The sequence below is a fragment of the Equus caballus genome, chromosome 8 (genome assembly GCF_041296265.1).
Source record: "Equus caballus isolate H_3958 breed thoroughbred chromosome 8, TB-T2T, whole genome shotgun sequence".
NCBI lineage: Eukaryota > Metazoa > Chordata > Mammalia > Perissodactyla > Equidae > Equus > Equus caballus.
The window spans coordinates 74939933-74963765 of NC_091691.1; positions in this window are offsets into that span (position 1 = coordinate 74939933).

Sequence of the window (23833 nt, forward strand, 5' to 3'; positions counted from 1 at the left end):
TCACTTGGTGAGAGCAGAGAGATGGAGAGCAAGCGTTCATGTCTGTCCTTATAAGGGCACTAATCCCGTTCATGAGAGCTCCACCCTCATGACCTAATTCCCTCCCACAGGCCCCCCTTCAAACACTATCACATTGAGGTTAGCATTTCAACACATGAATTTTGGGGGCACACAAGCATTCAGTTTATAACAGCCTGGACAATTCAAGGTCAAGGACTAATCTTCTTGTCTCTGCATCCCCTGGGACTAGTACAGTGCTTGTCATGTAGAGAACACCCAACAAGTAGCTGTTGAATGAACTAAAGGCCGAGTGCCAGCTCCTGCACGCTCCCCATTTCCAAGGAGGGAAGAAGCAGCAGCTATACCCAGAGCTGCCAGAAACTCTGCCCCAAGGCCAGTTAGATGCTAGGGAGTCACCGGCTCCATCCCAGCCCAGGGATGCCCAGGGTCCAAGGACACAGCCGGCCTTTCGACACACTCACTGCCTCCTGACGTGGTACTTACATTCTGAGAGGTTCCAAACTCACCCTCCCTCTCCCTGCAGATGCAAGCCTGAGGAGGGGACAGTCACGGCGGCAATCAAGCAAGGAAGGCAGAGACACAGACCCTCTGAATGACCTGCCAGGGAGACTGTGCGAGGGAGACTCCCAGGCAGATGAGTCAGCCTAGGCTAGAGATGTCAATCGCGGCCAGACACCTCCACAGCGCCTCCTGAGGCGCAATGGCCAGGGCAGAGCACCTGCTGCCCTCACTGCATGCTCTGTGCCCTGGACCCCTGGTCTCACCCGACGGGACCAAAGGTGGGCACCCAGTCCATGGGCAGCCACACCTTGGGAGGGACAGTGACCTGTTAGGGCCTGGTGTGAAGAGATGAGCTGAACTCTCTCCTTCGGTTTTGAACCATAGACTGCTAAGGGACTGGGCCCAGATTTCTGTTCCTGATCCGATTCAAAAATGGCTTGACAAAGACCTTTTGTTTCTCAGTCAATCTCTATCAGTTACAACCAGAGGAGTCTATCTTGGATATACCCATGGAACAAACATCCACCGTGTGAGGGCCTCAGGAGGTGGCACAGAGCAGCAGAAGAGGCCAAATCCAAGAGGTACAAGTTGACATGCGACATTTCCAGAGTGGATGAAACCATGGAGGGCGGGGGTGGGGAAGGAACTTTCAAAAGAAGAGGAATGAAAACTCTGAGATACGTACAAAATACGACGCCCTTTATAAATCTAAACATACATCAGTTAAGAATATTAAAGTGGACCGTTCAATTTTACTAATAAAGTAATCACCTTACTAACGTATCTATCATATACTTGTAAACATGAAAAGCTAAGGGTGGGAGTGGAAATTTTAATGTGAATATTTTTGCCCAAATAGTAATTTATTTTTCCATTTTCCTTTGGTTGTAATTAGGTCCTTTTTTAGTTTCTACTGTTGTTCATTCGTATCACTTCTGTTTCGTTCTCATCAGTCTTGGCAAAGGATTGTCTATTATGGTGGCCTTTAGAAAAGAAAAAAAGCTTTTGGTTTTATGAATTAATTCTGCATTTTGTTTTCTATTCAACTCATCTGAGCATTCATCTTTATTAATTGCTTCTGTTTACTCTCATTTGCTTTATGTTGTTGCTCTTTATCTGATTTCTTGAGTTGAAATCTTAGGTTTATTTATTTTCAGACTTGGTATATTGTAAGTAATGAATCTAAGCCTTTAAATTCTCTTCTAGATACCCACACTGCACGTGTTTTGATATGTTGTGTCCTTGTACTTATTCTAATAATGTGTAATGTCTACTGCCATTGACCCAATAATTACGGGACGATGTTATTTAAATGACAGGTGCACAGATTTTATTTTTCCTATCATTTTGTTGATGATTTCTCATTTTATTGCATTACTGTTAGTGAATGTGACATTTAGGTATCATCGTCATCTTTAAAAATGTATTAATATTTTATTTGTGACCGAACACATGGGCAACTATGTGAATGTTCCACGTGTGTCTGCAAGGGACTTGTGTTCTCTGCTTCTTCAGCACATAGCACACATTTTATTGATCGTCAACCTTGTTGATCTTGTTATGTGCATCCTCCACATCCTTAGTTGGTTGTCTTGCTGGTCTACCTGGTTGATCCGTTGAGAAGTAAGTGAAAGTCTCTACGACATTATATTTATCTATTTCCAGCAGTAGTACTATCAATTTTTGCTTTATGTATTTTTAAGTTTTTTTGTTGTGTGCATAATGTTTCATGATTATATATCATCTTACATATCATCTTAATAGGGTATTCCTTTCACCAGCATAAAATTTTCCTCTTTATTTTATTTACTACTAATATTGCTATTCCTGTTCTCATTTTATTAGCCTTCCCTGAGAGATATCTTTACATCCTTCCCTTAGTTTTCGAGTTTTCTATTAGCTTCATCTGTGTTTCTTGCTAGAAAACCTGGATTCTTTCAAAATCCAACTTGAGAAGAATTTAACTCATTCACAAGAATTGCAATTGCTGTGACATTTAGAGTTATTCTAACAATGTCCTGTGTGTATATCTCCATATGCATTCTATTCATCATGTTTTCTGACTTGGTTTTTACCCATTTTTCTGCCTGTTGGCAATCTTTTTGATCTGTCTTCATTTGATTGCATTTTTTCTAATATTTTGAAAGTGATACCCTAGGTTTCTATTTTTCTAGTGTTTACCCTGATAATTTTGTCAGTCACCCCTTGCATTTCTATAACAATATCTATAAATAATCAGCATCTATATTCATCCCCAGTTCCAAGTAAGAGCAAATTAACAGCCCACACTCCCTCCCGCACCACCTCCACCCCACTGTCTCCTGTGTTTGATAGTATCTGAAATATTTTATCCGATTTTTACTTTTTAAAATATTTTTACAGTAACAATGTTTCACTCATTTCTCTTCACTTTATTGGGTCTTCCTCCTGGATTCATTTTTGGGTACTTGCTAGCATGTGAGATACTTGGTTGTATGAGTCCTATCTCAATTTTTTTCAGATATATTTTGGGGGAGAATTATGTTCTTTTATCCTACACGCATTGAGAGTTATTGAAAAGTGTCTCAAAAGTGATTTCATGAAGGAAAATATATTTTGTCCATTTTATCATTTCAGAGTAAGTGTGGCTTTAGCAAAAAGCCCACAAAAAAATAGCTTAAAAACATAGAGGGGCTGGCCCTGTGGCCGAGTGGTTAAGTTCACGCACTTTGCTTCAGTGGCCCAGGGTTCACCGGTTTGGATCCTGGTCATGGACCTACGCACTGCTCATCAAACCATTCGTGCCACATAGAAGAACTATGTGGCAGTGTCCCACACAGAAGAACCAGAATGACTTACAACTAGGATATCCAACTGTGTACTGGGGCTTTGGGGAGAGAAAATAAAAAAAGAGGAAGATTGGCAACAGACGTTAGCTCAGGGCCAATCTACCTCACAAGAAAAAAAAATGTTGGAAAAACAAGCAACACAGAAACGTATTTTTCTCTCAAGTAAAAGAAAGCTCAGAGCGAATCCACCCAGGGCTGGTGTGGTCACTGCCTGGGATCAGGAACTCAGACTTCTTCCATCTCATTGCTTCACAGAACACTGCTTCTGGTCCCAAAGACCCTCATGGTTCAATGTGGCTGCTGGGACTCTGGCCATGACACCTCCATCAAGGCAGCAGGAAGGGAAAAAGAAGGGCACCCCATCCTTTTAAGGAGACTTCCCAGAAGATAATAATACTACTTATATTTATAAGCCATACCTAGCTGCAAAGGAGACTAAGAAATGAGATTTTCAAAAAACTGGATGACTAGGTGCCTACATTAGGGCACAGTATCATAGTGAAATTTAAGAATAGCAGGAATCAATAGAAGATCCTAAAAGCTTCCAGAGAGTAGAAAAAGATCACATTAAAAATAAAAGGTTACCTTCAAATGATTCAGAATCAGAATATCTCCAGCCATCCCGGAAGATAAAGGACAATGGAGCGATACTTCAAAAGTCTGTGGGAAAAGGTTCTCCAGCTGAGAACTCTGTGTCCAACGAGAGCCTCCAGCAAGCGGGCTCTCAGCTTTCACAGGAGGCTACTGAGCGTTGCCACTCAACAAAATGAGGAATCGAACCAAGCAAAGAAAGACACAGGATCCAGGAAACAGCGACCCAACCAAGAAAACCAGTGAAGAAAAAGCCCAGGAAAACAGCCGATAGAACGGTTAGCACGTTAGAACACAGTGAGAAGAGATGTTCACGTCTGTAGGAGAATTCGGGAATGGATTAGCAATTTGTACTAACAGCTATACAAACGAAGCAAATAAAAACCAAAACAAGTATTAATCCAGAGGGAAGAAGAAAGAATTATAAACATCGCACACCACACGGCTTAGCTGTGAATAAAATTTACATGGTCACACTAATGGAAACACCCAATAGTGCTTTTAACCAAAATTGTGACGGAGACATATAGGAGGATGGGCAGGGACAAGCGTGTGTGTGGGGGGGGGGGGGGAGAAATCGGCACGTGAGAGAGTTAAGAGCTAATTTTCCATAGTTGAAAATCCGAACTTATCCAATAGATAATTCTTGACACTGAGAAATCAAGAAATAGCTACCCACACAAGCAACTGAGGAATACAGAAGTAAATAGCAGAGGAAATAGCTAAAAGAGTTGAGAGTGGCTGCTTTGGGGAGTGAGAATTTAGGATGGAGATAGACAGGGTGGCAGACTGCTATTTCACATTATACCCCCAGTAATACCTTTTGTCTATATAAATGTTTGCTAAACAATATAAATCAAATATATTTAAGGAAATATATTCATGCCAGGCAATTTGGGGTTACTCTTTCTTCGTTGGCAGGCGAAGTGACGGGGGAAGGAAAGTATCTTACACACTAGCCAAACACAGTAATTCTTCCAAAGAAGACGAGGAAGGCTGGTAAATGTTCTGAGTCCGCACTTGTCTGCTATGCCTTCATTTTACCCTCACACTTGAATGATAATTTATGTTCAAAGCCATTTCCCCTCAGAGCTCTGAAAATGTTGCTTCATTATTTTCTTGTCTCCAACTTTGCTGATGAGGAGGATGATATCAATCCAATTCTGGTTCCGATGTGTAGTGGGTTGAATGGTGTCCCCCCGAAAAGATGTCCAAGTCCTAATTCCCAGCACCTGTGAGCACAGCCTGATTTGGAAAGAGGGTGTGCAGATATGATTAAGGGGAGGAGATGAGGTCCTTCAGGGTAGGGAAGTCCTCACAGGCCCTTCCTAGTGCCCATGGAAGAAGAGAGAACACAGAGACACTCAGAGAAGAAGGCCCTGTGATGACAGACACAGAGATTGGAGCGGTGTAGCTACAAGCCAAGGAACACCAAGGAAGGAGAGGAGGCAGCGGCGTCAAGACAGAGGCATGCCAGGGATCCTCCCCCGGACCCTGTGAAAGGAATCAGCCCTGCCTGCCACCTTGACTTCAGGCTTCTGGCCTCCACATTTCTTTACATTACATTTTTGTTGTTTAAGCTACCCAGTTTGTGACACTTTGTTACAGCAGCCCCCAAAAAACTAATACACATACATGTCACGTTTTTGCCCTCTGAAGGTTTTTAGGATTTTTCCCTGCATCTCTGGAGTTCTAAAATCTCACCATGACATGTCTATGTTTGTGGGTTTTAAATTTTTACCAGCCCTGCATGGGCCCTTTAAGTCTCAGGACTTACCTTTTTCTTTGGTTCTGGAAAATTCTCTTCCATTAATTCTTTAAGTGTTGCCTCACCTCCATTATTTCTATTTTTTCCTTTTGGTGCTCTTTCTTTACATATTCTCTGTGTTCAGGAGCTTTTCTTTCATACTTTCTGTCTCCCTACCTTTTGCACTGCATCCCTCGAGAAAGCCCTGCCTTGACCTTTCGGCAATCATTCTTCTTCATCTGTGCTCATTTTGCAATTTAGTCCATCAATTTTGAGATTTTCTTTTTAAATTTCAACCAAGAAAATTTTAATTTCCATGATCTCGAATGGATTCTGATTCTGTGGATGCAAAAGCCTCCATAACTTTTGGAGGCTATTTTTTGGTTGGAATAAGGTTGTAGTGTGTCCTCAGAACGCCATCCTCTGGTACGTTCCTCTGGCCCTCATATTTCCAATCAGGAGAGGAATCCTGAACTCACCTGCTCATTCTGATATTCACGGCTGTTAACTGCGCCCTTGCGAGGTGCCGGGCGACCAGCTGAGCACTTAATGTGAATCATCTTATTTAATACAGTACCTCATGAGGATGGTGACATTAATGTCCCCATTTCACAGAGGCGCAAACTAAGGCAGGCGGAGGTTATTTGGCTCTGATCACAGTAGAGCTAGTCTGTAGTAAAGATGGAATTTGAATCTAGGTGTGGTTGATGCCAGAGTCCGAGCCCTTAGCCACTCTATTCTTTTGCCTTAAATTATGTTACATATATCACATCCCATTTCTAGACAGCAGTTTGTGCATTTGTTCAGGGAGATTAGTGTACAGCAGTGGTTCTCAACCAGGAGTGACTTTGCTCCTAGGGGACGTTTGACAATGTCTGGAGACGTTATTTATTGTCACAACAGGGGACAGAGGAAGGTGCTACTGGCATCTTGTGTCTAGAGGCCAAGGATGCTGCTAAAGATCCTACAACGCACAGGACAGCCCCACAACAAAGCATGATCAGTCCCCACGTGTCAGTAGAGCTGAGGTGGGGACACCCTAGTGTAAGACATCTAAAACCTCTTCCAGCCCTGCGAGCCTGTGGGTGACTGGTCAATAATGTCAGAGGTCAATACAGGAGAGTGTCCCAAACAGACCTCAGCGAACCTGGGCTCGCCACTGTCATGAGAGAACAGACATTAAAGGTCATGGGCATGCGTCCCTCCCATGCCAGAGAGCTGCAGTGGCACACCTATCTGTCCCAGAGGTCCCCAGCCTCACCTACCCCAGAGGCCAAACAAGCCCCTTGGTACCTGGTTAACATTCATTACGCGAAGCCCTGTGGGACAGGACGTGTAGACTGACATATGAAGTTGGGATTTCTCCCTTCGTTTCTTCCTTCTCTCCATTTCAAACAGGTAGCCATGCCCTGTTCTGCTTCTTAGCCCCAAGGATCCTTGCAGGGAGCAAAGCAGAAAAAGACCCAGGGAGACAGGTAGCTAAGGGAGGCGACCAGTGCAGTTTCAAAGCTGCCCTCATCTGGGGCCGCCCAGGGCAGGTGCTGAGGCACCTTCCAGTCCATTTGTTGCCCTCTGGCACCTATGGGCTTGCTTAAAACCACCTGCCTGCCTCTCCTTCCAGCCCCACCTTGTCGAAATGAGTGAATCACAGAGAGGTGGGAAGCAGGGCAGGTGTCCCATGGAGCACGTCCTAGGCCGGGCTGGACCAGTCCCTTCCCGGTGGTGAGGTGAGCCAGCCTGACTTTCTCCTCCATTCTCCACCTGCTGAGGAGGAACCAAGGCCAGGAGGAGGGGTCACCAATGCTACAACGGTTCCCATTCGGAGCCCCATCCCTGAACCCCCAGGGATGTGCCACACCTCCCAACAGGCCGTCTTAATCCCAGGGGGCCTCGCACTGTGCAGCGACAAACAAGAGAATGAAATCTCAGTTTATCAGACCAATATTTCCCTATTGACCCACAGGAACATTCTGGAGATGGTTAATCTTCATTTCTGATTGATTTTCTGTCAATATTTCCCTGCCTCGCCCCCTCCCCAGCCTTTCCATCAAGTAGTTAATGAGCTGTAAACAAACCCTTGGATGTGCTGGGGGAGCGGTTTTCCAAGAAGCCTTTGGAACAGTGAATCACTGATGGGTGACACACAGCACCCCCTGGCTCTGCTATGAGTGCAGGAGTGTGTCCCGTTTTCCTCACTTGGGGCCCCCAGGACTGACGAAGTGAGGACAACCCCTTCCCTCACGCAGGCGAGTGAGTAACAACTACCCAACATGAAGGCAGTGTATCCAATAAACCCCAAACCCCTCTCCTCGGCCTCCCACCGCCCCACAGCGGTGCTCTGGGTTACAGGCTCCAGAAGGTGCCTCTACAGGAGGTGGCTGCAACCAGGCGCACGACGTAGGGATCAGTTTGCCTCCTGGCAGGGCTTCGGCTTAGCTGGGATCAAGCCCAGAGAAATCTGAATGCTGACTTCCTGTGGGAGGGGAGGCCTGGGTGGGGGCCCCCAGGGGTGTCCTCGAGGAGGGGCCTGAGGGCTTGGAAGCTCCCAGAGATGACGGTGGGCTGGAGAAGTCGAGCTTAACTCCACAATTGGGTCTCGTGTCAGCCCTGGGAATGTCTCCCAAGACCCTCCGGGTGGGGGGCTCTCCATTTTTTAATCTATCAGATGGAGTGAATTCCTTTCCTGCCCACCTCCTAGCAGTGTAGAAGGATCTGGGGACCCAGGTCTGGGAAAAGTCTCGCGGTGATAACAGATGTCAGGGAGGCGACCATCCTTCCCTCCCCAGGCCCTCTGGCCCCAACATCCCCGGGTCCCCATCTGTCCTCCCCATGCGCCAAGGCCCAGGAGTTTTTCTGTTGCCCGCCTGAATGTTAACGCGCAGGGAAAACTTCAAGGAAAACATACAGCTGATAAAAATTTAATGCTATATGTAACAAAGCAGAATGAATATTTAATCCGTGCTTTTATGCGAAACCACATAACCAGCCGGCCCCACACGGCGGCGCGGCCCCTCCCCGCTCTCGGCGCCCCGCGCCCGGCAGCGAAGCAGTTAAGCTGCTGGCAACAAGCAGCTCCTAATAAACACTCGGCTAATTCTGTAGGAAAAGCACTAATTAGAAAAGCAATAATAATCGGTGTAATTGCTCTAAATTACCCTCCTAACAGAGAACGGCGCTCGGAGCCGGCACACAGCTGCCGCCGCCCAGCCCCGCGCCCCGCGCGCCGTCCCCGCGCTCTGCTGCCCCCTGGTGGCCGCCGCCCGCCCCGCCCGCCGGGCCGCCGGGAGCCGCCGCGCGAACCCCGACGCTCGCGCGCCCCCTGGTGTCCGCGCCGCCGCACTGCCCTGCGGCCCGGCAGGAGGCCCTGAGAACCCGGGACCGGCCCCTGCTGTTGGGACTTTCTCCTCCGCCCTCCGTCTCCCTCCTAGGGGACTGCTGACAAGGCACCAGCATCTCCTTGTCTGGACTCAAGGAAGAGAGAACGAGGCCAAAATAATCATGGAATAAGTGGACCTCTAAAGAGTCCTCGGGATTCGGGATAGTGTGGATTTGGGGCATTCTGTTGGGAACGGGGTTTGAACAGGCAAGCCCAAAGAATGCGGGGCCTTCCTCAAACGTGGGAGGCGGGCATTGCAGGGGAGATGAAATGCTCTGGGAGAGGGCCAGGACAGCTTCTGAGAGCCCAGCCCGGCGTGAGCGTTTGGAGTCCCCCGGACGGGCGGGACTGCTTGTGATCCGGCCTGACATGAACAAGGGGGCAGTGTCATTCTGGTGGGTTTATGGATCACTGACGGGATTGCCCACGAGAGCATGCCCATCCCGCCTAAAGCGCTCCTGGGGTCGGCCATGGTTTTCAGGGCGAGTGGGGCCCTCCGCCTGTGTGTCCCTTTCAACCACGGACTTGATAGGCCCTCTGCCCGGCCCTTCCCCGTATCCCCACCGCACAACCTGGGAGTGGCTTGAGGGGGCTCACCTCCGTGCACACGGTGCCCGAAGCCTGCGGTGGCCACTCAATCAGGATGAACGCCCAGAGCGTGCTGGATGCCAACACGGAGAGCAAGGGCGCACCGTGGATGCGAAAGCAGGGCGTCAACCCGCAGGCAAAGGTGCCGGCAAGATGCAGAGGAGGGTCCTCTGAGGCGCGTGGGACAGAGGACAGTGCTGACCAGGGGGTCGGGAAGGACAGTGCTGGCTAGGGGGTCGGGAAGGGTCTCAGCCCGCCCCAGAAGCTGATGCCAGAGGTTTAGAAGGAGGACGCAGGGAGCTGGGATGGTTTCTGGCGCGGTCTTGCCCCTCAGCAAGGGGAACGGGGAGGGGTGCGCACCAAAGAAAACTGGAACACGGCTCCGGGCCCCAGTCCTCACCTCCTAACTCCGGAGCCAGCCCACCCTCTCCCATGTTACAGCCAGCGAGGGGAGGGAGCGTGGGGGCGCCACTCCCCCCTCAGGCACAGTGCCTGGCACCCGGCTTTCTGCCCAGGGCCCAGAGACCACAGACCCTCCACACAGTGCCCTCAGCCCACCTGTCGCGGTCACAACCACCAGGCCCCTGAGAGTCTTGCTTCTCCTGCCTTCTCCCTCAAGCCTGGCAGCTGACAGTGCTTCCATCTTGAAGGAAGCCTGAAGACCACGGAGTGCCCTCCTGCTGACCTCCACACCACTTCCCAAGAGGCTGACGCTTTCAGCTAGAAAACATCCCAACAGGTAAAGGAGAGGATGTCCATGACATGAAGTGTGCTCTCTCTCTCCAGGAAGCCCTCCCTGACTTACCCATGATGCCCAAACAACCTTGGACTATACGGCGTAGCCTAGGCCACATGGCTTCTCCATCAAGCGAAGAGTGGGTCTAAATCAGTGATTTTCAGAGGGAGCCGCTTGCTGGCGGGTTCTACCCACATGCCCCCTGGGGAATGTCTGAATGGGACAGGACCAGGAGTCCTGAATCCATCTCTTAAAATGAGCAGCCCCCTCCTTCACATCTCCAGAGGCCATTCACCATGGCAGCCGCATGCATAGGCTGGAGACCAGACTGCCTGGGTTTGAATCCTGGCTCTTCCACTGACTCGCTGTGTGACCATGGGCAAGTTCTTAACTTCTCTGTGTCTCATTTTCCTCCTCTGTAGAATGAGGATGCTAATGATAGTAACCTAACGCACGGGATTCTTGGGAAACTAACTGAATCAACACATGTCAAGCGCCTGGCATGCAGTAGGCACTCAATAAATGTTAGCTCTTAACATTATCTGATTTATAGCATGGAATTCCACATATCGTGCTCGAACAATGACCAAAACATGTTTGAAAACCACTGGGTTTAGTGATCTCCAAGGTCTCTCCCAGCTTTTATATTCTGTGATTTTAAAATTATTCCTTTTAGTTAACTCACCTTCCCATCTCCGAGCCTTTGCACCTGCTGCTGTCCCCCCAGCCCGCCATCGCGCCTGCTGCCCGGTACTCACTTCCTTGTCCTTCCTCGCGTTTTGCCGGTCCCTCTGGGAAGCTGCGTCTCCCACTCCAGGTAGAGGTCGTCCCACCGCCCTTCCGCTCGCAGTGCCCGTTATCATTTGTCCCCTTCCCCTGTTCCCTGTCCCTCCTGCAGGGACACGGGCACCTCCCTCCCCGACACCTGGCCTAGGATAGCCTGTTCCGTTGATGTACTCATTAATTTACAGCGGAGGATACTGAGGCACGGAGGCGTGATGCAAAGGGCTGGAAAAACCCAGTAAGTCAGAGCCAGGAGGAGAAATGGGGCACCTGGGCTCCCAGCCTGGCTCTGCTGGTTCTCCCTTCAAGGGGGCCCCACCATCTCCGTTCCAGGGTGGGCTCGGGCACAGCCAGACGGCAGGCATCTGACAGGGGCCTGAGATGAGGGGTCCCCTGCACACACACACAGAGGCAGTGGCATTTCCGAGGGGCCCTGTGGGCACCAGCTCACATCTGGACCACTGTGGAAGCTTCTCATTGGCCTCCCTGCTTCCACCTGTGCCCCCAACTCCAGTCCATCCTCCACCTAGCAGCCGGCGGCCTGGGAAAACCTGAGTCAGACCAGTCACTCTCCACTCGGAACTTCAATGGTCTGCCTCACTCAGAGTTAAAGCTGAGTCCTTCCAATGGCCCCAGGGCCCTGCATGCTCAGACCCCAGCCTCATCCTCTCCCATCCTCCTGCACTTCATTCCAGCCACGTTGGCCCACTCGGTATTTACAGACACTAAGCACAGTCCTACCTCGACCTCAACCCTTTCTTCTACCCACAGTGCCCCCCTCCCGGATAGCCATGAGGCTAACTCCATCCCAGCTTTTCCATCGCAGCTCAAATGCCCTCCTCAGAGAGGTCTGTCCTGACCACTGTATCCGAAAGAACACCCTATGCCATCACCTTACCCATCTTAGTTTTTTTTTGTAGAACTTCTTCACTTGACATAATATATATTTCTTTATTTTTATCTCCCCCACCGGACTGGAGACTCCAGAAAAGCAGGCATGTTGCCTTTTGTTCACTCATGTATCCTCACATCTGAAATAGTACCTGCCACATAAGGTGAGTTCAGTAAACGTTTGATAAATGCTAAATTAAATAGCTTAAAGTCACAAAGAAATGAATTTCTAATGGTGGAATTTCAGGCACTATATGCATTGATTGGACATGACACGGTATGGGGCACATGGTGAGTACCAGAAACAATCTGTAGAATGAAGGGCCTTCTTGAGGTCTCTGTAAATGCCCTTCATCTCCATCTTAAGGCAAGTGGTTGGCTTACTCCCTCATCAGGAAAGGATTCAATGTACAGTCACCATTTTGTTGCTGTTCAGTAGTTTGGTTGGTTGGTTGGTTGGTGGGCTGATTTCCTGAGACAAGTACCTCTGGGGCCCTCCTGTTTTCTTCAGGATGTAAGGTTCACCAAGGCACACACAGTTGACACCATCCTTCTTGCCAATGGTCTCTCCTAACTTTAGGACCCCACCCCCCATTGTTTCTAGCCCAGCCAAATGGAAAATTTAATTTCCAACTGATTAGCTCTGAATTTGGTGCCCCTCATCAAGTTACAGAATTGTCCCTCTCCCAAGAGAAGCGGGCTCCCCACCCACACATAGCCAACACTTGACACTGCCTCTGTGGGGAGGGAGATAAAGGCCCCCAGCCCCGCCATTGTCCCTGCTCCGAGTTCACGGTCAGGCGGGCACAAAAGCCCCATGAATTCTTCATGACCCTCTGAAAGGGCGGCTCCTCCAGGCCCCGCCCATCACTGGCCACAGGTGGGCCCTTGAATGGAGGTGAAGGACATTATCTTCTCCACCAACCAGTTTCCTCTCTTCGGTGACTCTCCTTCCCCCAACCCCCTCCCCCAGGAGATGCCAACCATGCAGCTTAGCTGAAACCAGAATCCCGGCCATCAGGTCAAGGCAAGGGCGCCCCCGCATCCAGAGCAACTCCCGTCCCTTCCACGACACGGCTGCTGTGCCAGGCTTCCAGGGATCACCCGGGGAGACCCGGGTTCGTGGCAGGGCTGTCCCCCTCCCTGCCCCAGAAAAGGCCTCCAGCCAGAGATCTGCCCTCCTTCCACAGAAAAAGGCCTGGGGAGGAAGCGCCCTCCGCCAGGCTCCGCCTCCACCCCCAGGAGTCCGCCGGCCAGGGCTCCAGCCTGGACCGGCCGCACTCTGCCGTGGCGCCCTCTGCTGGTGGGTCCCAGGCCGTGTGAGGAGGACAGGTTTCCCGCCCTGTCCTGACGCAGTGTCCGAGCCACCCTCCCTGCCCTCAGGTCCCTCCTCCCCCAAGAAGTCCCCAAGAGAAGAGGCGGCAGCCCTCTGGCCACGTGTCTTCTCGAGAAATAAGTGGAGGAGGAGGGGGGACGGCTGGGTCTGGAGGAGGGGCTGGATTTGAGTTAATGAGCTATGTACTTTCCTTTGCCTGTAATCCACCGTCTTTGCGGCAGCAGCCAATTTAACGGAGCTGTGGGATAATTTGTCATGGGGTTGTTAGGATGAGAAGCGGGGTGGGACGAGGATGGGTGGGCAAGGCGGGCCCAGACAGAACAGGGGGCTGCCCCAAGCGCTTCCTAGAAATCCTCCCCGGGGAGGCACACTCCACGCGCCAGGGGCCCCAGGAGAGAAGTGTGGCCGGGGCCAGGGCTCTCAGGGGCAGAGCTGGCACAGGCTCGGGGGCAAGAGAGGGCCCAGCCACCGCGAGAGAGCCCCAGGCCGGACAGAGGAGCCTCACCTCTACCCTGAGGACAGGGCTGTGTCCTCGTAACTCGGGGGGCCTGCGACCCGGGGTGCTTCCTACGGAGTTATTGGATCCATATAATCCGGGGATTGATAGATGGTCTGATTGATTGCATCCGGGGCTCAATGAGTGAGCTCCACACAAAACTTCTGTGCATCTCAGAATGTGACAGAACCAGGACATTCTGACCTCATTTCTGTGCCCCTGCCTCATGCTTCCCTTTTAGCCAAAAATCAGAGGATGTCACAGTTAGATGGTCCTTAGCCGGTAACTCATTTTACAGATAAGCTGGGTGACCACAGGTCCTGCTTTGCCCGGACCGCTGTTCCAGTTTCCACCTGTTGTCCCAGGGTAATTGTTAACAATGCTCCCTTTCACTCGCAAGATCGACCCAGTGCGGACAGTAAACGATGTGGTCGCCCTACAGAGGAGGAAACAGGCGCCATGCAGTCACTGCCCACAGCTGGTCCATGATCCTGTTCAGGTCTCCTGACATCCTAGGTTCTTCCTGCTAAACTGAACCACTGCCAAGCTCCAAGTCCTGGCACCCAAATCCACAGAATCAGACCCCACCTGCCCACTGGGACCTTCCTCCTCCAGGAAGCCCTCCTGGACCAGAACAGCCCACAGGGACCCGCCTACATCTGAGCTCTGCCATCCCAGTCCTGGGCACTGACTTTGTTTCTCCATCAAAACATGTTGGGCCAGAGAGGAGTATGTGTATGGAGGCGCGTGGAAGAGGAGGTTAGAGCATGGCAGGGGCCACATGGCTGGGGTCTGGAATCAGTCACTGCACATTTCTCTCCTGGGGCCTGAAACTCAACAGTGGCCTGAAGGTCCAGCTGGGAGAATGGGGAGCCACACAACTAGATGGGACTGAAATTAAAAGGTTGGTGTTGCCATTTGCATTCCGTGGTCCTGGGCAGGGGGGAAGGCCAGGCGCTCTCTACTTAGTGGCCCTGACTTGTTTCCATTCCACCGCTGTGAGCTGCAGACCCACCGCCGGGTCCCTCCGCCGTCTGGTCAACCCCTTTATCTGACTGCCTGCTCTCTGGAAGGCAGCATCGGGCACCAGCTGGAGTGGTCGCTCCTCTCAGGAGGTGTGGAGGCCCCTCCTCCACCTTCCCTGGACTTCCCACTTCTGAAAGACCATGCTCCTTTCCTACAGCCAGGAGCTGCTGGCAGGCGACCTCCTGCAAGCCGAGCTGGCCCGCTGCTGTCCACTCTCTGGAGTGTAGCACCACCCAGTGGCAGCCTGCGGCCTGACAGTTTCACGGTGAAATTTCAGAGTCAGCAAGTCTTTACTGAAAGTCAGTCGTATAAAAGGCATTATGCCAGGCCACTGGCAGTGAACAGAAGATCAAAAAGAAACGCAAAGACATGCAAGCAAAAGCCTAAGACACGCTCCCTGCACCTGCAGGCGCCTGCCTTACAAAGGGGCCTGAGCCTGACACACAGCGCGATGGAAGCACCACCGCATGACGCTTTCCAGCACCAGCTTCCGGCTTAGACCGCCGACGGTTCGAATCCTGGTTCCAGCAGTTGCTCGCTCTACCATCCTGGTCATGTTTTCGAAGCCCAGTAAGTCCCACTTTCTTCTTTTGTACCATGGGAATAAGAAAAGTATCTCCCTCAAAGGGATGTCGTGAAGATGAACTGAGTTGAAGGATTAAAACACTTAGCAGTGATTGGCCGACGGTAAATGATTTTTTTAAACGCATGCTATTATTATTGAGATGATAAAAATGATTAGTTCAGGCTAAGTGGTGTAAGTATTCAGGGAAAGGTCAGCCCGGTTATGAACTGGAATGGTGACAGAGAACGTATTGGAGGCGGTGAAGAAGTGAGGAGGGCCCTGCCAAAAATGTAGGGGCTGCGACCCTGAGCAGGTCTGTGAACCTCTTTAGGCCTCATCTTGAAGTGGGGACCAGACAGTACCGGAAGGTAGAGAACTCCCGCAGCTATTTGGGGTAGCATCTTTCAGCCATCAATGTGTACTGCGCACCTGCTGTGTGCCCGGCTTTGGGGATTCAGAGACGAAAACATGCAGTCACTGACCTCAAAATCACAATCTGGCCCACGTCACCGGGAGAAGAGGTGGGGGGCTTCCTCACACCATCCTCTGATGCCCACCCCAGTCCCCATACAAAACCCAGAAGGCCAGGGTAGGGGCCATTTGTTAGTACTATGTCTTCAGCAGGCAGAATTTCCAGGATCCCACTCTTCAGAAAGGGCCAGGTGTTTTGGGGAAATCAGAAGACAGATCACTGGCAGGTCACAGGCCCCATTTCATCCCTCACAGGCTGCTCCTCTGCAAGGCGTCCCCCAGCCTGGTTCCCTCCCCTACCCACGCAGGTGCAGAACCCAGAGTGCCTGGAATGTAAGGTTCATGGGGGGGCGGGGGGGGGGGGTCCTGTCCATCTTGTCCACCAGGGGTACCAGCACAGCATTTAGTGCCTGGGACATATAATGTTCAAAAATATTTGTCAAGTGGATGAACTAATTAACTAAAGTTTTAAGGAAATAATTTACTATAAGACCCCTCCTCTTCAGCCTGGCAACAGCACACGAGGCCTTTCACAACTATTCCAGCCCTCATCGTCTAGTGCACTAGACAGCAAAGTGCACTCAGAACCTGTATTCCATCATTAGCCCCTAACTGCATATTTTTAATACACCCTACTAATCATTTAATCTGTGTCCTTTTTGCCCCCCAAGTTAGATGATAAGTTCCTTGGTGGGCAGGAGCTTTCTCTCATATGCTGAATTTACAGTTCACAGATCTCCTACCATGGCTGGACCATCCCTGGGTTCCATGCTAAACTTATTTTTCAGAGGCCTTCAGGCCTGAAAAGCTTGCATCAGAAGAGAACAAAGTCGGTGGTTCTTTGAGTCGGAGTCCTCTCTCCAAACCTCCTGACCTCCTCATAAAATGATGGGTCAGGTCAAGATTGTAGGAGACCTGGAAATTTTAGAATGATGAGCAGAAACTAATAACGTAAATGTAAAATACTGAATATATGTTTAATGTACTTTATGTTCAGAGCATTAACGGTGCAAATGCAATGTGAGAGAAAACACAGTTGCCAGTAATTCGTGGGGAAAGATAAGCAGGTTTTTATTGTCCAATAAGATAAAGATAACATTTAGAACTTCAGGAAAGAATGAGAAAAGTATTTTAAATGTTTAAAATAAAAATTCCAGAACTGAAAAGTAAAATGACCCAAGTTAGGAATTTAATGGATGGATTTAACAACTCATTTGAAAAGAATGAAGAAAGAATCATTGAGAGGAAACAAAGGTCAGAAAAAATAATCAAAATGAATCATGGAGAGACGAAGAGCATGGAGAACACATAAGAGTGTAAGAGAAATAAGGGATACGGTGAGAAAGTCAACCACACACACAACTGGAATCCCAGAGAAAAAAGGACAGAGCAGAAGCAGTACCTGAGGAGAAAATGGTTGAGATTTTTCACAAAACAATGAAAGCTTTAAAGCCACATAGTAAAACTGACAAAAAACAAAACAAGGATAAAGTCTTAAAAAGGAGCCAGAAGAAAAGGAAGATCATCTTTAAAGGACCTCTTAATAGAAAGATGGAAACCAGAAGACTATGGGAAGATATCTTCCAGTTGCTGAAAGAAATAACTGCCAACCTAGAATTCTGTACCCAGGAAAAAATATTCAAAAATTAAAGTGAAGTAAAAATATATTCACACATATGCAAACTGAGGGAAATTCATCAAAGCAGACCCACACTAAGGGAAACACTGGAGCGTATTCTTTAGGCAGAAGGAAAATTATTTCAGCTAGAACCTCAGGAATGCAGGAAGGAATGAAGCACAAGAAAAATGGCACGTATAAACAAATGGTTGTATGAAACAACACAATAGTGCCTGTAGTGAATAAACAGAAATAAAACACATAACAATGACAATACATGTTAGAAAGGTAATGTATTCAATGTTCAAAGGTTCTTGTATAAAAATGCCTGTTGGAGATTTCTACTTCTATCCAAGATGAAATAGGAGGGACTGGATTTACTCCACTACCTGAAACAACCAAAAACAACATACAAAATATGTGTCACTGTGGTTTTCAAGACACTAAACATCAGGCAACAAAAGACAGTGATTCCTGAGGGATGGAAACAAATAATCATCTCAATAGTCACAGAAAAAACATTTGACAAAACCCAACATCCATTCCTGCTTAAAAAGAAAACCTCAGAAAATTGGGACTGGAATGGAACTTCCTCAATAAAAAAGCATCAACAAAAAACCCACAGCTAAAATCATACTTCATGATGAAAGACTGAATGCTTTCCCCTTAAGATCAAGAACAAGACAAAGATGTCTGCTCTCGCCTCTTATAATCAACATAGTACTGGAAGTCTTAGCCAGTGCAATAAGGCAAGAAAAAGAAATAAAAGGCATTGGATAAGAAGATATAAAGCTGTCCCTATTTACAGATGACATGACTGTCTAAGTAGAAAATCCCAAGGGACCTACAAAAAAAATAAAAAACCTCTTAGACTTAATAAGTGAGTTCAGCATGGTTGCAGGATACAAGATGGACACACTAAAATCCATCACAGTACTTAGATATACTAACAATCAACATATGGAAACCAAAATTTAAAATGCAATACCATTTACCATGGCTCCAAAGAAAATGAAATATTTAGGTATAAGTCTAACAAAATGTGTATAGGATCTGTATACTGAAAATTACAAAATGCTAATGAAAGAAATCAAAGAACATCTAAATAAATAGACATGCCATGTTCACGAGCTGGGAGATTCAACATAGTAAAGATGTCAGTTCTTCTCAAATTGAACTAAAGAGTAAGGCTGTTCCTCTCAAAATCTCAGACAGAGTTTTGTTGTTGATGTTGCTGTTTTTGGTAGATAGAGACAAGTCTATTCCATGTATTCTTAAATTTAAATGGAAAGGCAAAGGACCTAGAATAGCTAAATCAGCTTTTAAAAAGAAGAGTAGTGCAGAAGGAATCACTCTACCCAACGTAAGGCTTACTATATTACTACAGTAATCAAGAGAGTGTGGTATCTATTGAGGAGTACACACACAGATCAATGGAACACAGTAGAGAACCCAGAAATAGACCCATGCAAAAAATGTCCAACTGATTTTTAACGTAGGCACCAAATCAATTCAATGGAGGAAAGATAGTCTTTTCAACAAATTTTGCTGGAGCAATTGGACATCCATAGGCTGCAAAAAAAAGAAAAAGAAAAGAACCTCAACCTAAACCTCACACTTTACACAAAAAGTAATTCAAAATGGATCATGGCTATTCATAATAGCCAAAACCTGAAAACAATTTAAATGTCCATCAGAGGAGAATGGATGGAAAAAATGTAGTATATTCATGCAATGAAACACTACTCAGCAATAAAAAAGGAATGAACACATAATAGCATGGGTGAATCTCAAAACTGTTATGTTGCATGAAAGAAACCAGATGCAGAAGAACGTGTACTCTATTGATGTCATTTATATAAAATTATAGAACAGACAAAATTAAGTGCTGGTGATAGATACTGAAACAGTAGTTGCCTTGAGCAAGGGGGAGGGTGGGTAGAAGTGGATTAATTGGGAAGGGGCACGAGGAACTCACTGCAGTGATGGAAATGTTCCATATCTTAATTGAATTACCAGTTATATGGGTGTATACTTTTGCTCAAAATCATCAAACTTCGCTGAAAGTTTGTATAATTTATTGTATGTAAATGATTACTCAATTTAAACTATAACCAAATTATGCTATGTTCCTAACCACAATTAAATTAAGCTAGGAATTACTAACAAAAATATAACTGAAAAGTCCCCGTGAGCAAAGAAATACATTTCTAAAATGCCCATGAGTGAAAGAAAATAATTACACTGGAAATTTGATAATATTTTAACTCAGTGATAATAAAATGCCAAACACCAAAACTTGTTGGATGCTGCTAAAACACCAGAGAGAAACTTAATGGGCTTAAATGCATGTATTACCAAAAAGAAGAAAAGCTAAAAAAAAAATCCATCTCAAACATTTAGAAAAGTAATAACAAAGCAAATCCAAAAACAAGAGTTAGCATTTAATAATAAAACATCAGAAATTTATTTTAATAAAAAACATATACAATATAGATGATAAACCTAAATTTTTTTCTTTAAAAAGAAAAATTAAACAGATAACTCTCTGGTGAGACTAATCAAGAAACAAAGAGAGAAGGAGCAAATAACCAATATGAGGAATGAGTAAAGGATCATCACTACAGATCCTACCCATATTAAAAAGGTCAAAAGGAGTGCTGGCCCTGTGGCCAAATGGTTAAGTTCACATGCTCCACTTCAGCAGCTCAGGGTTTTGCCAGTTTGGGTCCTGGGCACAGACATGGCACCGCTCATCAGGCCATGTTGAGGCAGCGTCCCACATAGCACAACCAGAGGCACTCACAACTAGAATACACAACTATGTACTGGGGGGCTTTGGGGAGTAGACAAAAAAATGATTGGCAACAGATGTTAGCTCAGGTGCCAACTTTAAAAAAGAAAAAGAAAAAAAGATCAAAAGAGTTTAATATGAATAACTTTGTACCAATATATTTCAAAGTTTGGAGGAAATAAACAAATTTCTAGTAGCATACAACTGACACAGGAAGAAATAGGAAATCTGAGCAGTCCTATGACAGTTGTAATAACTAAATCTATAATTTAAAACCTTCAAGCAATGGAAATAACCAGGTTCAAGTGGCTTTACCAACAAATTTAACTAAAATATTGGGAAAAATATTATATAAATGTATTAGTTTTCTATCACTGTGTAACAAATTACCACAAACACAGCAACTTAAAACAACACTCATTTATTATCTCACAATTTCCATGGGTCAGGAGTCTAGGCACAGCTTAACTGTGTCCAATGCTCAGGGTCTCACAAGGCTGCAATCCAGGAGTCAGCAGGGCTGCAGTCTCATCAGATGCTTGACTGAGGAAAAAAACCCTTCTAGGCTCCTTCAATATGTCGACAGAACTCATCTTCTTACAGCTGTAGGACGGAGGTCTCCATTTTCCTCCTGTCTCTCAGCAGTTAGTGGCCACAGTTTTCTGCCACATAACCCTCTCCATAGACAGTTTACACATAATTTTTTGTTTCTTTGAGACTAGGAGAAAAGTCTTTCTCTTCATTCTACTGGACAGAATTCTATATAAAGAAACATAATCATGGGAGTGACATCCAGTTGTCTTTGTCATATTCTATTGATTAGAAACAAGTCACAGGTCCCACTCACACTCTAGGAGACAGATTATACAAGAATATGGATCATTGAGGTGTGTCTGTCACAATAAGTCAGACAGGGAGTAACTAGAGTTAAATCTATGAACCTTGAACAGGAAAGTAAAGATATTGATTAGCTTTTAATTTTATTAGATTAAGTTCACTTATTAAAGTTTCTAGGGTAACGAGTAAAAGGATAGAACTAAGATATATAACCCCAAACTAATGTGATGGGAGGGGAGAGTCCTCTGGACAAAAGAAAATAAGAAAGGGAAAAAAGAAGTGAAGAAAATTGGCCAAGTAGAAAATGCAAAATAAGATGCTATAAATAAATCCACGTTTATCCATAATCACAACAAACATAAGTGGGTTAATTAATTTAAATAACTTGCCAGTTAAAAGATAAAGTTTGTATTATTGAATTTTAAAATAATCTAGCTACAAGCTCTCTATTGATATTCCTAAAACATAAAGACACAGAAAGTCTGAAAGTAAAATGATGGAAAATATATATACCATCAAAATATTATTCAGAAGAAAGGAGAATGGGTAAATATATTGTGATTTGGTCATAAAATGGAATATCACCCCCCAGTGAAAATGAGTAAACCACAGCTAAATTTACCAACATGGACAAAAGTAACAAAAATGTTGAGTAAAAAGAAAAAAATCAAGTCATAAAAGAAGTATGCAATATGACTCTACTTAAATAAATTTCAAAAACATTCAAAACTAAATAATATATTGCTTTTAATACATACATATGTGATAAATTATGAAGGAAAAGGAAGCTATAAACAAAATTTTCTGTGGAGATGGGGATTTGGGAGGGGTGCACAGGAGGTTTCAAAATTACAATGGAAATTTGGTAATATTTTGAAGTAAATAGTAATAAAATGCAATCTATAAAAACAGCTTCTTAAGCTTGAGGCACAACAGATGTATATTCATTTTATTTTTATTTTTTATATCTTTTATATATTCACATTTATAATATTCTTTTAAATGTGTTTAAAATTCAATAACTATTTAAAATTTACTGAAAGCCTGATGGCTTACTGTTTTTTTGACCCAGAGAAAAAGTACCACAATGGAGCATGAGAAGCGAGGTCCCCCCTGGGACTGCCGTGACCTTCACAACCATCAATTCATAGCACCCTGAAGGTCAAGTCTCCATTGACACAGCCCAACAATGACACAGAACCACTCGTGATCGTTGCAGCAGGAAACCCACTCATGCTGGGGTCTTGAGGCTAGACCAAGGGATTCTTGTTCTTTTGTGCCTTTGCAATGAACCTGACAGATGTCCACTCCACCCTGGGCATCTCAGAATTCTTGTCCAGGCAAGAAACTTCCACACAATTCTAGGGGATACCGGGTGATTAGTCACTTTCTCAGTTAATACATTTTTTATAACACCTACCATGTGCCAGACTATGAGCTAACTGTTTGGGATGCCACAGGGAAATACCACCAACATGAGCCCACCCTCAGATGCTCAGAGCCTAAGAGGGCTGCAGACAAGCAAATGGGCAAACGCAATGGAGTGTCAGATGCAATGAGGATGTGAGCTCTGTGCATAAGAAGAGAAGACAGGGGAAGGTTTCCAGACTCAGAGCAGAGATTAGGGACCCTGGCCAAAGGAAGTAGCATCTAAGGTGAGAAGGTAGCAAGCTGCTCCCAGCTTCAACTTGACTTAGATTCAGCAACATTTCATGGATCTGTCACCCAAGGAGCAAACCTCTCCTGGCTCCTATTGTATAGTCACCCACTGGGGTGATGAGCCCCATTGTTTTACACCCTGCTCTGGGAATTGGGGCCTTCCTTTGGAATGTCCTAAAGCAGCCACCTTCCAGCCTCACGAAGGACAGCATGGGCAACAGCCCTACTGGGATGGTGGCCACAGGTTCCTGCCCTGCCCTGTCCCAGGCCCTCGGCAGTGGGTCTGGCCCTAGTAGCCTACTGCACAACAAGGAGAAATGAAGGAAGTAGACCACAGGACTCCTGCCTTCCCAACCTGATCTCCCTCTGCCAGAAGCAGGCAAATCCATTGGAAGCTCTTGACCCCGTCAGCCCAAGCTGGAGGTGCCAGGAGAGCAGGCAAGGAGGCTGGGAAAGGTGGAAGTGTTCATTGGCAGTGGGGAGAGCCCTTTGGGAGAAAAGGCAGCTGCACCCAGATTCCAGAACCTCCTTCCAGACCCTTTCCTAGGACTTGTCCAGAAGTGAATTTGGCCCAGGGTTTTCCCTATTGCCCAAAGGATGCTATGCACCCCGGCACCACCAGGTGGCCCCAAGGAATCAGCCACCACTGGTATCTCCACTCTGCTCCTGAGACAGTGTTTTCTTTCAAAAGCGCAGAGGCCTGAAGCAGAAGGGACCTCATAGAGATAAGGCAGACCAGCCTCCTTAACGTTTTGGAGGCCACAGACTTCTTTAAGACTCTGACGAAAACTCTTGACCCTCTCCCCAGAAAAATGCCCCAGCACATGTACTCAGTATGGTCACACAGCTTCGGAGCACCCTTAGGTGCCCCCAACACACCCAAGGATTCCCAAGGACGTCTTACAACTCAGCCTAGGAATCCCTGCCCGGTCTCGACCAACTGCTCACTGTCTAGATGATAGAGTCCCA